Source organism: Hippopotamus amphibius, chromosome 15 (assembly GCF_030028045.1).
Source record: "Hippopotamus amphibius kiboko isolate mHipAmp2 chromosome 15, mHipAmp2.hap2, whole genome shotgun sequence".
Classification (NCBI taxonomy): domain Eukaryota; kingdom Metazoa; phylum Chordata; class Mammalia; order Artiodactyla; family Hippopotamidae; genus Hippopotamus; species Hippopotamus amphibius.
In genome coordinates, this window is record NC_080200.1 from 4,606,623 (window position 1) to 4,617,567 (window position 10,945).

At 51.7% G+C, this 10,945-nt stretch overlaps 1 protein-coding gene across 10 annotated transcripts in view; it reads right to left on the reverse strand.

The window, feature by feature from the left end:
* RFX2 (regulatory factor X2) overlaps positions 1 to 10,188 on the reverse strand; it is a 92,924-nt gene extending 82,736 nt beyond the window's left edge. For 9 of the 10 annotated variants that reach the window (XR_009049134.1, XM_057708216.1, XM_057708217.1 and 6 more), the window contains exons 1-2: positions 9,985 to 10,122; positions 5,386 to 5,506 (exon numbers count right to left, since the gene is read on the reverse strand). The gene's annotated coding sequence lies outside the window, so the exon portion shown is untranslated. Of the gene's footprint in view, positions 1 to 5,385; positions 5,507 to 9,984 lie in introns of all 10 variants that reach the window. The other variant, XM_057708213.1, reaches the window with a different exon arrangement.
* Between the last annotated feature and the right edge of the window lie 757 nt (positions 10,189 to 10,945).

Genomic DNA, 10,945 nt, shown 5'->3' on the forward strand with positions numbered 1-10,945 from the left:
TTGGCTCGACGTAGAATTAGGCATTTAACACCCTCTACTGTGTCCGGGGCTCCTGGCTTTGGGACCTGGCAGCCGTTGGGTGGTACGACTCCAGGTCCCCAGGAAGATCCCTGCTTTCTGGAAGAGATCTTGACTTGCAGTTTTGGCTGGGCCAAAAGGGGACGCAACTAACAGCAGGGGTCTCTGATTAAAATTTCTCTGGGGATTTGGTAAAGGTAAAGTACGTATTGAAAGGGCCGGAATGTTAATCTAAGCTGAATCAAAAACACAGAGTTGTGATGGCTAGCTGACCTCAGGCACGGGCTTCCATGATTTTTGCTTTGTTACTCCATGTAGGCCTCGCCCTCTGAAGAGCTCCCTGGGCTCAAGTGTTTGATTCACCCACGTGTGAAGTACAAAGCTCTGTGGGAAGTGTGGCAGGGACAGCTGTCCCTGTCCCCGGAGAGCTCACCACCAAGAACAGGAAATGAGAGACACAAACCACTATCACATGTCCACGCAGTCTTGTGATGCGAAATCTATGTGCCCTGGCACTTCTGGCTGATTAATCCTGGGGTCCCTAACTAGGGGGTGATTCTGCCCCCCCAGGGGACATTTGCCACGTCCAGAGACAGAGGTGTTGTCAGAATTTGGGGGGTGGGGTGGGCGCTCCAGGCAGGTGGAGGCCAGGGATGCTGTTCAACATCCCACAAGGCCCAGGACGGCCTCCCCGCCCTCCCCTCAAGAACGACCGGGCCCCAGAGTCAACGGGGATGTGTTGGAGAAACCTGGCCTAGTCTTCCGTTTCCCCACTTAGCTCACCAATTAACATCTCAAGGGTCCCTGGTGAGAGAGCATCGGAGAAGAGCTAAGATTTTGCATCAGCAGAAATGACATTTCAGAGAGGAGGGAGACCTGCGTATAAGACCTAAGGCATGGCAAGCCCATTCGGAGAAGTCACGAAAGACAGGCAACGAAAAGGGAGACGGGGCTGGACTGAGACGAGCCCTGAACGCCGAGCTGAGTACCGTGCGGTTACAACAAAGGGGAGGGGCCCGTCCATCCGACTGCCTACGAGAAGCAGAGAGAACGTGCCCATCCTCCACCCCTGACATAGCCCAGAACAGCCACGGCTGGGGGCGGGGGGCTGGGAGGAGACCGACAGGTAAGTAAGGATTATGAGCCACAGGCACACAGGTCCACGCAGAACCCCGGAGTGACCCCCAGCATGCTGACCGCTGCAGAGCAAAGTGCTGGAGAAACCCCGCTTCCAGCACAGGAGAGGTGGGCTGGGCTCTTCTGGCCGCTGGAGCTAGAAGAGGGAGAGAAGCGAGGCCGTGCAGACCCCACACCTGGGAGGGAGGGAGACGCTCCCCACCCAGAATCTAGGTGGGAATCCCATGTCGCTGCTTGGCCGCCACATCTAACTCCGTGCCCCTGGGCTTTGTTCAATGAGAAAACTACTCAGTGGTGAGTTTCTACCGCTGCCCGCTGAGCCTCCCCAGGGAGCACAGGCCAGGCGACCAAGGCTCAGCCAGCTGCGGACCCAGGCCAATGATGAATCTGGTGGTTACAGGGCTTCCAGAAATACCTTCTATTCACACCTGCTTGTCATTTTAAGAATCAGCCGTATCACCACACCATGATTTACACAATTGATGAGCTCGGGAATGACACCCACGTCGTGCTTTAACTTCCAGTCTGATTGTCAGTGGCCAATAGCTGCCAACAATTAAAATTTCTCTAGCACATTCTCCCCTCGTAACTCCCCACAGGACACTCTATGAACACACTTAAGAATTCGACTAATTATAAGCGACTCAGATGTTTGATATTTGGAGCCTACAAATATCTGCTGAACAGATGGAGACCCTAGAGAGCTCTAAACATAAAGAGGTCCCCAGTATGGTGAATTCTTCTAGAAAATGAAGAGTTCTTTTCAAAATCGAAGCACATCTTTCAAGCTGTTTTCTGTGGGTCTGGAATTCTGAATTTATTTTTTCTCCAAGCAGGCTCCTTCTGCACGTATTCTGAGAAGGACAGGCGAGGTGGGAAAGCTCCACGTGGTGTTTTCTTTGGGTTCTCCCTGGACGGGGTGGAGCAGGAACACATTTTTGTGGGCTGGTGACTTTGGGGGGAAATTGCCTCCCAGGCCTTACCCCACGGATCATCACCTTTTGGACAGAAATGTATCCTGGAAACATGGCACTGTTTCGAAAAGATAAACAGTTAGCATTTTAAAAATATAAGCATAATTAAGTGTTGCTGTGACTTCAGGAATGGGCTTCTATATCATTAGTGTGATTTCAACAGTTTTCCAAGGAGACAGGCGCTCGTGAGCCAAGCCTTCTGTCATTCTGTGGGGATGTGTCCTTTCCCCTTTCTGCCGGGGAACGTCTCCGTCTGATCATCGCTCCGGCGCCCACCAGGCCTCACTGTCCCTGGTGCTCAGTCCTTTAGTTCCTTCCTCCTCTGCCTTCACAGCCCTTTCCCAGGTTCCCCCTGCACCGCCGCAAAACCTCCTCTGTCCGGCATGATTCACCGTCGCCAAATGTGGAAGCAGCCCAAGAGTCCATCGACGGGTGAAAGGATAAACAGATGTGGTCTATCCACACGATGGAATATTATTCAGCCTTAAAAAGGAAGGAGGTTCTGACACCTGCTACACCATGGATGAACCTTGAGGACGTGATGTTCAGTGAAATAAGGCAGACACAGAAGGACAAATACTGTGTGATTCCACCCATAGGAGGTTCCTTGAGAAGTCAAATCGACAGAGACAGGAAGTAGATGGTGCGGCCAGGGTCTGGGGGAGGGGCTGGGGAGTCAGAGTTTCATGGGGACAGAGGTTCCGTTTGGGGAGATGAGAAAGTTCTAGGGATGGAGGGTGGGGATGGTTACACAACAATGTGAATGTATTTAATGCCACTGAGCTGTGCATTTAACATTGGTTAAAATGGTAGATTTTATGTCATAATATTTTGCCATCATTTTTTTAATAAATTTTATTTATTTATTTATTTATTTATTTTATTGGCTGTGTTGGGTCCTTGTTGCTGCACACGGGGTTTCTCTAGTTACGGCGAGCAGGGGCTACTCTTTGTCGTGGTGCGCGGGCTCCTCATTGTGGTGGTCTCTCTTGTTGCGGAGCACGGGCTCTAGGCACATGGGCTTTAGTAGTTGCAGCACATGGACTCAATAGTTGTGGCTCACGTGCTCTAGAGCACAGGCTCCATAGTTGTGGAGCACGGGCTTAGCTGCTCTGTGGCACGTAGGATCTTCCTGGGGCAGGGCTCGAACCCGTGTCCCCTGCACTGGCAGGCGGATTCCTAACCACTGCGCCACCTAGGAAGTCCCTTGCCATCATTTTTTAAGAAACCACTTTCCTCTGACTCTTTGTGGGTTTCCTGCACCTTAAAATCTGATGGCTCTGCCTTTGGTCTTCGCTTCTTGCCCCGCGGCCTCTCTGAGTGAGCTCATCCGTTTTCGTGACTGGAATGATCAATCACCTGCTGGCAGCTCCCAGATCCCAACCTCCAGCCTGGACTGTGCCCCACCCCCCTGCCATCTCCAGACCCCCAAATCCAGCAGCCTGACAGCAGCGCGCACTCGGGTGGCCCCCACACATCTAAAGCTGGCCAAGCCCACACCTGAACTCATCACCGCCGCCCCCCCCACCAGCTTCTCCCGGGGTCCCTGACTCATTGAAGTGGCCTGTTCTACATGATCCCCAAAGTCAGGCACCCAGGGATCACCCTGGGCTCCTCCCTGCCCTTCATCCCACAGTGAGTCACCAGGTTCTTGGAGCCACCAGAACCCCCAGCATCTGTCCCCCAGAAAGCATCCCCAGCTGGTGCTGTTGGCCAGGCCCACATCACCTTGGGCCTGGACCACAGCGGCTGTAATTCTCCATCGCCAGCCTCCAGGCACCACGCCTTCTGCTACACCTACCAAAATCCCATCTGATCACAAAGTGCTTCCCCAGCAAACCTCTCAGCCCGGCACCAGACAAGTACCGATCGTCCAGCCAGGGCTTGGCAAACTTTTCCTGTAAAAGTCCAGACAGTAAATATTTTAGGCTTTGCAGTCCACATTCTGTGTTGGTCGCAAATAGTCAACCCCGCCGTGGCCTCAAAAGGGCAGCCGGAGACAATATGGAAATGAACAAGCGGGGCCGTGTTCCAGTGAAACTTCGCTTCCAAAAACAGGCCGTGTGTGCTGACACCTGCTCCCCTCTCCGGCCTGATCTTCCCTGTACCCTGCGCTCCACTTCCAGAAAACAGCTGCTCCACGGCTCTCCCTACCCGTCTGCTTGCACATCAAGACTCCGCTCCAGCCCAACTCCTTCTGGACAGCTTTTGTGGCCCCTCCAAGTGAGCGGCCTGCCTCCTCTGTGCACCCACTGTACCCTAGAGAGACCTCTAGTCCATCCCCGTTCTGAAACTGTCACCCTCTCCTAATTGGTCTTTGGTCTCTGTAACCTCACAGGATAGTGTTTGACTCAGAAAGGAATGAATGAATGAATGAGCGATGAAGAAATGGCAGAGGTCCAGAAAGCAAGTCTTCCAGCGTACGACTGGACACCACGGCTCTGACAGCTACAGGCAGAGGTGGAATCTCCCAAGAACTTAATTTATACTTAGACTAGCAGCCAGACTCCTCCCCATGGCCTCCGGGGCCCTCTGCCTCTCCTCCTTTTGCTCACCAACCATCAGCCACACAGCTGCCTTTCTCTGCCCCAACGAGGCCCACCTGACTCCTCCTGCCACAGGACCTTTGCACATGCTGCCCCCCCACCCCTGACTGGAAGGCTCTTCCCTCTGAACTGCACAGGGCTGCTCCCTCTCATCATGACAGTCTCAGCTGAACTGTCACCTCCTAAAGAGTTTCCCTGGACACCAGTAGCCCAGTTCTTATACATACACACATAAATACACACACACAAATAACTGCAGAGATCTTAATAGAAACAAGCTTACTGTATATAGCACATCTGGGCTTTGTCACATAGTATATGACAGTCACTATATTGGGCCAGCACGTGTAAGTTCTAGAGTTTGAATGGCTTTATAATGGTTTTTTTTTTTTTCTCACTTTTAAACACGGACCATGGCAGGTATAATCTGATTCACAGCATGTGAAATCCACTTGCTGTACGTATCAGCATACAGTTGGCTTGGGAAGTCAACTATATTTTTTGGAAAGGCATAGAATTGACTAAAATTAAAAATGAGGTTGCCAGGGCATGAAACCACACTTTAAAACATACAAAACCTATGTATCATAAAATAGGAATGCGTTTCAGGAAAAAAAAAAAAAAGTGAACTGTAGCAAGGAGTGAGGCCAGGCTGTCAGCTCCCCAGGGCCCAGCTCAAGTCCTGGCACGAAGGCCAGGCTGGTTCTCACCTCCAGGTGGCTGATTTCCAGACTTCGGCTGGATTGGCACCTAACAGCCAGCGATAACCAGTTTTTAAATGTTCTCATCTGTAAGTTCTGCCTGCAGAGCTGGTCGCTTGGCAAAATGCATCTGAAAGTATGATGTTTTGGGAGTAATTTCAGATGGACCGATACCCCAACCAAGATGTGGGACTTTGAGATACTTTGGGGGTTGCTTTTGGTTTTGCGCAGCACTTAACGCTTGCAGAGGGCCACATCTGTATCAGAGAATTTCTATGTAATCAAAGGGTATTTCCCACCTTAAAACAGACAGTGGAAGGCTCTCCCCCTCGATCAAGCAAGACATATTTACTGAAGGTCTCCTCAGCACATGGTGTCAGGAAACCAAAATGAAAAAATCATCCCAGGTGGGCCACACTGCTTGTTCGCTTTGTTCTAATAATTAAAATAACAACAATAATAGCTACTCTGCTGTATGCCTATTCTGTGCCAGGCCCTGGGCTAAACAGTTGTATATTATTTCTTTTTTCTTTTATCTTTTTTTTTTTTTTTGGCCGCACTGCATGGCTTGTAGGATCTTAGTTCCCCGACAAGGGATCGAACCCATGTCCCCTGCAGTGGAAACACAGAGTCCTAACCACTGGATCACCAGGGAAGTACCTATAATATTATTCCTAATATAAAAACCATATAAGTGCTTATCTCTTTCACTGATGCCAAACTTTACCGGGAGTCACTGAGCTAATAAACATGAACCCCTTGTCTGTGGGGCCCCGAAGGCCACATCTGCAGCAGCCAGGGCTGGGACTCGTATCTTCCCTTTCATTCCTCACCCTGTTCATCCAATCTGGGCGGTACCCAGTCACATAGATGGTGAGATACAGTAGATAAGGAGCAGCTCTTAATTTCCACCTAAGCTTCCCCCAAGGTGCACAGGAGACCATTTATTTATTCACTTAACAAATATTTATCGAGTGCCAGAGTGATTCTCAGCCCTGGGGGGGTGGGGGAGGGGTGGATACAGCCGTTCATAAAACACCCAGAGCTTCTTTGCATCAAGCTGACATTCTAACGAAGGGACGGCAGTAATAAAATAAATCCACATGATATACAGGGTATTAGTGACAAATGCGAAGGAGAGAGAAAGCAGAGGAGAAGCCTAAGGGTACCGTTGCTCTTGCCAGTAGATGGCTTGGGAAGGGGACTTTGAGAAAAGCCTTGAAGGCAGTGAGGGAGGAAGCCCCCCAGATGCCTGGACCAACAGCTTTCTGAGGGTTTGAGGAATTCCCAGGAGGCCAGTGGCGTTGAAGTGGGGAACATGGGATTGGAGGTGAGGCCAAAGAGGGATTGGGCTGGGGACCCCGGGTGGGGAGATTTTGGCTCTTACTCCAAGTAAGTTGGGAGCCGTGGGAGGGTTCTGAGCTGAGGAAGACACTATAGGACACAATATGACGCCCGGTGAACGGGCTGGAATCATCTGGGAAAGAGGCCCAGGTGGCTTGGACCAAGGGCTCCTGGTGGAGGTGGCGAAGGGTGGTCAGATTCTAGGTCTCTACCTTTTTCGCAGATGGCTTGAGAGAGGGGGGTGAGGATGGAGGACGACTCCCAAGTGTTGGCCTGAGCAGCCTGGAGAAGCCGGCTGATGTTCAGCAAGGGAGCTTGGAGCCTTAGGAGGAGCAGATGGGGGCTAAGCCCTTGCCTTGAAGCTGCCTGGCAGCATCTCCATCTTCACCAGCCTGAGCCTGCCAGCTCATGTGGTGGGTCTCCCTGGCTCTGCCCCCTGCATCTTCTGCCCCCACTCTTTATCCCACACACCCCCTGAATTCAGGGTCTTCCCCTCCGAAAGTTCTCCCTCTTTTTTGTTGTTTCCTATAAGAAGTCCTTTGCTGATCGTGGGTTCAGGGTAGGTCCCAACAAGGGAGACAGTTTCTCTGAGAATTTCCTTTGCTTTGAAAAAAGTTTCACATTTTACAAATAAGAAGCTGTGTATAGGGGAGCATGTTATTTAAATAAGTGGTCAACCTGCATTAATTAAAAACAGCCAAATATACTATAAGATATGGTTCCTTCTGGCTCTGGAATTTTATGGGCAAAACCATCACATGTGACTATAAAAATCCTACAAGTACATTTAAAACATCGACTCAATTATATATATTATTAATGAAAGTTCAATTAATTAGTGGTTAATATTAATTTTAACTCGAATCTGAAACTACAAATTAGATCTAAGGAATAAGAGCCAGATAAAAAATTTCCCAGCATCTGCATTTCTGGTGAACAGTTCTAGACTGGCACTGCTTCAGTGATAAACGTGGTTAAAAGATGAATATTAAGGTAATAGGTGCCCTGCATGCAGAAAACAGCTATCAATTAAATTTCAAAGGACTTGTTCCGTTACTGGGGGTCATTAATAACTCTGCCCCTCTCCTCCTGGACTCTCCTTCTGAGCATCTCAGAGGTTTATCTGCGATGAGAGGAACGCACCTAAGCTCTACCAAGCCTGTTGGCAAAATCAGTACCGGTAATTAAGGAAATTAAATTCCTTTCCTGGGGGGTGGGTTGGTACCATACACTCTTTTTCTCTGGCCAGAGTAGGTGAGTAGCCATTTCTAAGGTTATTTTAGAGTCAGTTCAAGTTTTTAAACTGGAGTGGGAGAAAGAACAGGTGACCAACCCCTGGTACTCCCCAGAACAGAGGGTAAGGGTCTTTATATCAATATAAGCAAACAATGTTTCAGATTATGAAACCACAAGATAAAAATGTGTTGCCAATTTGTGCAGGCAAAAGAAAAGTTTTTGTTGTTAATGTTTTCTGTTGTTCTGTTCTGCTGTTTTATTATTATTATTATTATTATTATTATTAATTATTTTGTTGGGTAGGTCTTAGTTGACATGGAGAGCCTTGTATCAGGTTTGATATTTTGCGTTTGCAGAGATAAAGGTGACTGGGAGGGGGAAAAACCCATGACAGTCTGCACTGACAGTTAAATGCACAGAAACAAGAAAATAATTGTATGTTGGGGGGCGGGGGGGAACGGCGCATAATTAAAACACTCAGAAGCAGGAATGACGTCTCCGCGGAAAGGCAGCCCTGGACTTGTGTGCTACATCCTGCCCTTCTCCCTCATTCCTGCGGGGCAACGAGGAGGTTAAAATTAGGACGATGAACCACCCCCGCCGCCGCCGCCGCCGGAATGGCAAGGGCAGTTGGGCCCCGGGGGCCCTTGAAATAGCCACTAGGATCGGAAACCCAACTTTCCCTAGCGCAGCAGCGAGAAAAACCAACAGGGACGGAGCCTGGAGGGAGCGCCGCGGCTTGTCCCAGAGGGAAAAGAAAAGGAATCGAGAGCATTTGGGGGGGGGGGGGCTGTGTTTCGGGGGGTCAGGGAGGGGGGTGGATTCACATATACACATCCACCCACCCACGGACTCGCACAACCCGCGGAGAGAATGCCATCGAGCAGTCTGGGCCACGAGTTGGGCTCTTTAAGCAAAATAATAAATTAATTAAAAACAAAAAAACAGAAAGCAAACCCACACACAACCCTTTCGGTGAAACTTTTCTCGCTTCGCGATCAGTCCAAATAGGGGAGCTGCGGGTGTGCGTATGGGCTTCCTCAGGGGCGAGGAGGGACTGGCGGATCCAAGATCCCCCAAACTTAGGAACGCGGGGTTACCAGGGAGAGAGCGGAGCAGTGTTCGGAGAAGCTCTAAACGTGAGGATTTTTGGTGAAAAGGTGAGAAGCTCGTCTCTGGGCTGCCCGATTCTCAATTCTCGGGGAGGTCGTGGTCAAAAAGCGAGGAGGGGAGGGGTTCTTCCCCTAGACCAGCGCACCTTTTGGTTAAAAAGTGAGGATGGGGATACAGTGAGCCCTCAAATTCAGTATGTGGGGGCGGGGTCAAAACGATGCTCCCGGGACACCCCAAATCCGGGACTTGGTGGGTAAAGGTGAGAACGAATCTTTTAGGCCCTCTCAATTCAGGAATCTGAGTTTAGGATTGAGAGAGGGGTGCCAGGGGCGCCCCAACTTCAGAGATTTGGGGACTAAACAGGAGGAGCTCCCGGGAGCCTTCAGTGAAGGGAGTTTAAATGTCAGAGTTCGAAAGGCGTTGCCAGGGCGCCCCCCAATTCAGGGAGTTGGAGGGAAAGAGCGAGAGAGGGGTCCTAAGGCACCCCCAGCTTAAGGATCTGGGGAATGAAAGTGAGAAGAGGTTCCCCAGGAGCCCCACCTTCAGGGAGTTTGAAGGTAAAAGTTTGAGAGGGGTTCCGGGGCGCCCCCATCTCGGGGATTTTGAGGGTAAGAGTGAAAGGCGGCTCCCCCAGAGCCCCCAACTCAGGAAGTTTTGTAAAAAAAAAAAAGTGAGGCGACGGGTCCCCACCTCTCCCCGAGCTTGGTTAAAAGGAAGAACGGGACTCCCGGGCACCCCAAACTCTGCCGCGCCTTCGGGACTCGGGGTGCGGAGGGAGGTCCCGCGGGCGCGCCATCCCGGACGTCTGGGGTGAACGCAGGGGCTGCGCCGCCTGCTCTCCGACCCCCTGCCGGGATTCCCGCCGCCCCCCGCATTCCCCGGCCGGGCAGGGCCCGGGGCGGTCGCATCGGTCACCTGGAGTTCGGGCCGGGAGTTCGGGCAACGGCTCCCGCGGCGGCGGTGGCGGCTGCTGCGTGTTGGTCCCCGTTGGTAAGTAACAGTCTCCACGGCTACAGTCTCTATGGCGGCGGCGGTGGCGGCGGCGGCCGCTCCTCCTCCGGCTCCCGGAGCCTGCCCGCCCGCCTCGCGCCGCCTGCCCGCCCGCCGCGACGGGGCGGGGCGTTGTTATCGGCAACGGTTACCAGGCTCCGCGCCCCACCCCCTCAACGGCCCGCCCACGCCCGCCTCCAACGGGCGCGGCGAGGGCGGGGCGCAAGACGTTTCGGCTGTCCATTGGCTGCCCTCAGTGCCAGTCAGTGGGGGCGTTCCCTGGCGAGGAAGAGGGAGAGGCTCGGCCAATCGCCGCGAAGGAGGGCGGGGCTTGGCGGGAGGCGCGCGCCGCTCGGAGGGTTGGCAGGCGGGAGGCGCGCGCGGGCCGGGTTCCGTGGGCGCTGCTCCCGGAAGGCCGAGTTCTGGGGACCCCGGGGGGCCTTCGCGTATTGTCGGGCGTCCTGGCACAGTCTGGGTCCGGGGTCAGCAGATTGCGACCCGCGGGCCAGATGTGGCACACTGACTTATTTTCATGGCCCACAAGTTGAGAATTTTAAAATATGTTTTAAGTGGTTAAAAAAAAAAAAAGAAGACTCTTCCGTGGCATGAGTAAACTAAAGTCTATTTTATTTTACTGAATCCAGTATTTTTAACTCTTTTAAGGGTGGATCGGATATGGCCCCTGGGCCAAATTCTGCCTGCCTGTGCTTTTAAATATAGTTTTATCAGAACACAGCCTCCCCCATTCCTTTAAGGGACATGGAAAGCTGCTTTCGCACTAGGGGAACAGAGTTGGGTGGTAGTGAGTTGAGTATTTGCACAAAGATGGGATGACATAAGCAAAGTCTAAAATATTTACCATCTGGCCTTTCACAGATAATCACAG